Source organism: Delphinapterus leucas, chromosome 2, assembly GCF_059928025.1.
Source record: "Delphinapterus leucas isolate spDelLeu-1000000601 "Yukka" chromosome 2, BTC_Dleu_Yukka2, whole genome shotgun sequence".
Lineage (NCBI taxonomy): Eukaryota > Metazoa > Chordata > Mammalia > Artiodactyla > Monodontidae > Delphinapterus > Delphinapterus leucas.
Window position 1 is genome coordinate 94,879,310 of NC_143130.1, and position 6,501 is coordinate 94,885,810.

At 37.5% G+C, this 6,501-nt stretch overlaps 1 protein-coding gene across 4 annotated transcripts in view; it reads right to left on the reverse strand.

Moving 5' to 3' along the window:
* TUBGCP4 (tubulin gamma complex component 4) overlaps positions 1–6,501 on the reverse strand; it is a 51,130-nt gene that overhangs the window by 43,778 nt on the left and 851 nt on the right. The gene's annotated exons all lie outside the window — the stretch shown is intronic.

Below are 6,501 nucleotides of genomic sequence, written 5' to 3' on the forward strand. Positions count from 1 at the left end.
ACTGAAGTCAAAATAGAAAACAGAGAGCCAGATCTGCAGAAAAGTCATTCTACCATTTAACTCAATGTTGACAATTTAGTTTTAGCAAAACAACAATATATACTACATTAGATCAGTGGTTCTCAGTGGGGGCAATTTTGCCCCCAAGGGATATGGTAATGTCTGAAGATATTTTTGGTTGCACAACTCAGGGTATACCACTGGCATGTAGCAAGTAGAGGCCATGGATGCTGCTAAACATCCTACAGTGCACAGGACGGCCCCCACAGCAAAGAATTATCCAGTCCAAAATGTCAGTAGTGCCAATGCTGAGAAGCTGCATTAGATTAACGTCGATTTGAATTGATCAGTTTGGTAGTTTTATTTACTTTGTAAAAATAACTGGTTTTACAGTTGTTAAAGAGCAATATGCTTGAGTTTATACTTAGCTTAATGTGTATACATATTCAATATTACAATAAACTTATTTTTATCAACACTGGGCATTCATGACAATTTTTCCCTTTATCGAAATGTGAAAAACACCGTTCTGCAGAAAGTATGCAATATTTGCTGATTTTGGTGGAATTTTTTTCTTTCACAAATAGCTTAATACCTACTATGTGGCAGAAACTGTACTAGGTGCTCCTGGTACATCTATGAAGAAGACCACTGTGGTCTTAGCCCCCACGGGCAATCTATGTGAGAGAAAGACTAAACATAGGTAACAACAATAAATAATATGAATTGTGATGTCCTATAAGGGAAATAAACAAGTTGCTGTGATAGAAAATAATGGCATAAGGAGTATACTTAAAGAGGTGGTCAGAGAAGGTTTTTCTGAGAAGTAACTTTAAAGCTGAGAACTTAAGGAGGAAAATATCCGATTGAGACATTTTTATAAGAAAAAAAGGAAGGCAGCTATTGTTCCCATATTCTTTCGTCTCTTTTTACTTCTGACAGTCAGGCACAAACAATTACCTCCTGAATATTTTTCTCCTATATTCCTGGCATTGTGCTAGTTTTACAGAAGAAAAGAAACAATAACAAAAGCAATCTGTTTGATTTATAAGTTTTATAGACCAAGAATGTATATTTTCTGCTCCTCTACAGCCTATACTACCAATTCTCATAGGAACAGGCATGACTTTGTGATCAGACAGAGCTAGATTCAAATCTTGCCTTATCAAGACTAGCCACCATAAAGTTCTCTGAACTTCAGTTTGCTCATCTGTAAACTGGGGCCAACAATACCTAAGTTACTAAGTTATGGAGATGATTAGATAATATTACTGGAAGCAGGAGTAGAAAAGAGTGGTTCAGATACTGGAGCCAGACAAAACTGGGTTCAAAAGGAAACAGAAGCTTTAAATGACACAATAGACCAGATAGATTTAATTGATATTTATAGGACATTCCATCCAAAAACAGCAGATTAGACTTTCTTCTCAAGTGCGCATGGAACATTCTCCAGGATAGATCACATCTTGGGTCACAAATCAAGCCTCAGCAAATTTAAGAAAATTGAAATCATATCAAGCATCCTTTCTGACCACAATGCTATGAGATTAGAAATGAATTACAGGGAAAAGAACGTAAAAAACACAAACTCATGGAGGCTAAACAAAACGTTACTAAATAACCAAGAGGTCACTGAAGAAATCAAACAGGAAATCAAAAAATACCTAGAGACAAATGACAATGAAAAAAAGACAATCCAAAACCTATGGGATGCAGCAAAAGCAGTTCTAAGAGGGAAGTTTATAGCTATACAAGCCTACCTCAAGAAACAAGAAAAATCTCAAATAAACAATCTAACTTTACACCTAAAAGAACTAGAGAAAGAAGAACAAACAAAACCCAAAGTTAGCAGAAGGAAAGAAATCATAAAGATCTGAGCAGAAATAAATGAATTAGAAACAAAGAAAACAATAGCAAAGATCAATAAAACTAAAAGTTGGTTCTTTGAGAAGATAAACAAAATTGATAAACCATTAGCCAGACTCATCAAGGAAAAGAGGGAGAGGACTCAAATCAATAAAATTAGAAATGAAAAAGGAGAAGTTACAACAGACGCTGCAGAAATACAAAGCACCCTAAGAGACTACTACAAGCAACTGTATGCCAATAAAGTGGACAAACTGGAAGAAATGGACAAATTCTTAGAAAGGTATAACATTCCAAGACTGAACCAGGAAGAAATAGAAAATATGAACAGACCAATCACAAGTAATGAAATTGAAACTGTGATTAAAAATCTTCCAACAAACAAAAGTCCAGGACCAGATGGCTTCACAGGTGAATTCTATCAAACATTTCAAACTCTTCCAAAAAACTGCAGAGGAAGAAACACTCCTAAACTCATTCTATGAGGCCACCATCACCCTGATACCAAAACCAGACAAAGATACTACAAAAAAAGAAAATTACAAATCAATATCACTGATGAATATAGATGCAAAAATCCTCAACAAAATAGTAGCAAACAGAATCCAACAACACATTAAAAGGATCATACACCATGATCAAGTGGGATTTATCCCAGGGATACAAGGATTCTTCAATATACGCAAATCAATCAATGTGATAAACCATGTTAACAAATTGAAGCAGAAAAACCATATGATCATCTCAACAGATGTATTAAAAGCTTTCAACAAAATTCAACACCCATTTATAATAAAAACTCTCCAGAAAGTGGGCACAGAGGGAACCTACCTCAACATAATAAAGGCCATATATGACAAACTCACAGCAAACATCATTCTCAATGGTGAAAAACTGAAAGCATTTCCTCTAAGATCAGGAACAAGACAATGATGTCCACTCTCACCACTATTATTCAACATAGTTTTGGAAGGCCTAGCCATGGCAATCAGAGAAGAAAAAGAAATAAGAGGAATACAAATTGGAAAAGAAGTAAAACTGTCACTGTTTGCAGATGACATGATACTATACATGGAGAATCCTAAAGATGCCACCAGAAAACTACTAGAGCTAATCAATGAATTTGGTAGTTTCAGGATACAAAATTAATGCACAGAAATCTCTTGCATTCCTATACACTAATGATGAAAAACCTGAAAGAGAAATTAAGGAAACACTCCCATTTACCATTGCAACAAAAAGAATAAAATACCTAGGAATAAACCTACCTAGGGAGACAAAAGACCTGTATGCAGAAAACTATAAGACACTGATGAAAGAAATGAAAGATGATACAAATAGATGGAGAGATATACCATATTCTTGGATTGGAAGAATCAATATTGTGAAAATGACTATACTACCCAAAGCAATCTACATATTCAATGCAATCCCTATGAAATTACCAATGGCATTTTTATGGAACTAGAACAAAAAATCTTAAAAGTTGTATGGAGACACAAAAGACCCCGAATAGCCAAAGCAGTCTTGAGGGAAAAAAACGGAGCTGGAGGAATCAGACTCCCTGACTTCAGACTATACTATAAAGCTACAGTAATCAAGACAATATGGTACTGGCACAAAAACAGAAACAAGATCAATGGAACAAGATAGAAAGCCCAGAGATAAACCCACGCACCTATGGTCAACTAACCTATGACAAAGGAAGCAAGGATATACAATGGAGAAAAGACAGTCTCTTCAATAAGTTGTGCTGGGAAAACTGGACAGCTACATGTAAAAGAATGAAATCAGAACACTCTAACACCATACACAAAAATAAACTCAAAATGGATTAGAGACCTAAATATAAGACTGGACACTATAAAACTCTTAGAGGAAAACATGGGAAGAACACTCTTTGACATAAATCACAGCAAGATCTTTTTTGATCCACCTCCTAGAGTAATGGAAATAAAAACAAAAATAAACAAATGGGACCTAATGAAACTTCAAAGCTTTTGCACAGCAAAGGAAACCATAAACAAGACGAAAAAACAACCCTCAGAATGGGAGAAAATATTTGCCAACGAATCAACGGACAAAGGATTAATCTCCAAAATATATAAACAGCTCATGCAGCTCAATATTAAAAAAACAACCCAATCCAAAAATGGGCAGAAGACCTAAATAGACATTTCTCCAAAGAAGACATACAGATGGCCAAGAAGCACATGAAAAACTGCTCAACATCGCTAATTATCAGAGAAATGCAAATCAAACTACAATGAGGTTATCACCTCACACCAGTTAGAATGGGCATCATCAGAAAATCTACAAACAAATGCTGGAGAGGGTGTGGAGAAAAGGAAACCCTCTTGCACTGTTGGTGGGAATGTAAATTGATAAAGCCACTATGGAGAACAGTATGGAGGTTCCTTAAAGAACTAAAAATAGAATTACCATATGACGCAGCAATCCCACTACTGGGCATATACCCAGAGAAAACCATAATTCAAAAAGACACATGCACCCCAATGTTCATTGCAGCACTATTTACAATAGCCAGGTCATGGAAGCAACCTAAATGCCCATCGACAGATGAATGGATAAAGAAGATGTGGTTCATATATACAATGGAATATTACTCAGCCATAAAAAGGAATGAAATTGGGTCATTTGTTGAGATGTGGATGGATCTACAGACTGTCATACAGACTTAAGTAAGTCAGAAACAGAAAAACAAATATCGTATATTAACGCATATATGTGGAACCTAGAAAAATGGTACAGATGAACTGGTTTGCAGAGCAGAAATTGAGACACAGATGTAGAGAACAAACGTATGGACACCAAGCGGGGAAAGCAGCGGAGGGTGGTGGTGGTGGTGTGATGAACTGGGCGATTGGGATTGACATTTATACACTGATGTGTATAAAATTGATGACTAATAAGAACCTGCTGTATAAAAAAATATATATATTATTCAAGTCATCCAATGATGGAATGACCCAGTTGACTGTATGACTGATTTGACTAATAACAGAGTGATGTGAGTAACAACAACGACAAAAAAATTAAATAAAAATTCAAAAAAGACATAGTTTGAAAGTAAAAGGAAGGAAAATGACATACCATACAGTAAACATAAAAATCTGTTTTTCTGTCAGGTTTGGCTATGTTACTATCAGACAAAGTAGGTCTCAAGAAAAGAAGTATTACCAAGGATAAAAATAAGGCTCAACAAAATTCTGAAAATTTGAGCTCTGACAGAGTTTGTTCTCTGACTATAATGCAGTTAAATTAGAAATCATTAAGATATCTAGAAAAACCCCTCCAAATACTTGGAAATTAAACAATACAAATCTAAATAACCCATCAGTCAAAATATAAGAAAATAAAATAACAGGCATGGATTTGAATTTCTGCTTCATCACTTACTATCTTTGACTTTCACAAGTAACTTAACTTCACTTTGCCTCAGTTTTCTCATCTTTAAATCTAAGTAAACTGGTTAAAATCACTCCTAAATCTTAAAATATATCAGATTTGTGTTTTGTTTCAATCCCACCACCAATAACGAATGCAGATTATTTTCAATGGTAATAACAGCAATAAACTCTATATATACATAGAGGACACTATTATTTTTTTTTTTTTTTTTTTTGCGGTACATGGGCCTTTCGCTGTTGGGGCCTCTCCCATTGCGGAGCACAGGCTCCGGACGCGCAGGCTCAGTGGCCATGGCTCACGGACCCAGCCGCTCCGCGGCACGTGGGATCCTCCCAGACCGGGGCACGAACCCGTGTCCCCTGCATCAACAGGTAGACTCTCAACCACTGTGCCACCAGGGAAGCCCGACACTATTATTTTTAAAATACCCTTTAGATGTGAAAAGATGTTCAACATCCCTACTTATTAGAGAAATGCAAATCAAAACTACAGTGAGATACCACTTACACCAGTAACAATGGCCATCATTAAAAAGTCTATATATAAAAAAAAAAACTGGGTTCAAGACCAAGTTTGCTAATCGCTACGTGATCCCTGACACCGGGAGTTAATCTCTGAAATGGAGATAGGTGGTTGTGAAGATAAAATGAGATAAAGCATATAGCACATAGCCCTTCCCCCTCACACATTCCTGGTTATATGAAGGCCCCCCTCCAAATTCTCCTAGTGCAGAAATTTCCCGGGCGAGGTCTAATACGGGAAACACTCTCACTTTTTCGTCCAACAAAACTGGCTGAACCCTTATTGTGCGTTAGGCACTATGTATTTGGACTAGCTTTCAAAACTCAGTTTAAAAGCACATACAGGGCTTCCCTAGTGGCGCAGTGGTTGAGAGTCCGCCTGCCGATGCTGGGGACACGGGTTCGTGCCCCGGTCCGGGAAGATCCCACATGCCGCGGAGTGACTGGGCCCGTGAGCCATGGCCGCTGAGCCTGCGCGTCCGGAGCCTGTGCTCCGCAATGGGAAATGCCACAACAGTGAGAGGCCCGCGTACCGCAAAAAAAAAAAAAAAAAGAAGGAAAAAAAAAAAAAGCACATACAATTACTGAGCCCTCCGGTTACCTGCCCAGGGACAAGCCCCTCACGCCTCGGCCCCTGCAAGCCCCGCCTTCTCGGTCCCTCAGACTCCTCCCCTTGGCACTA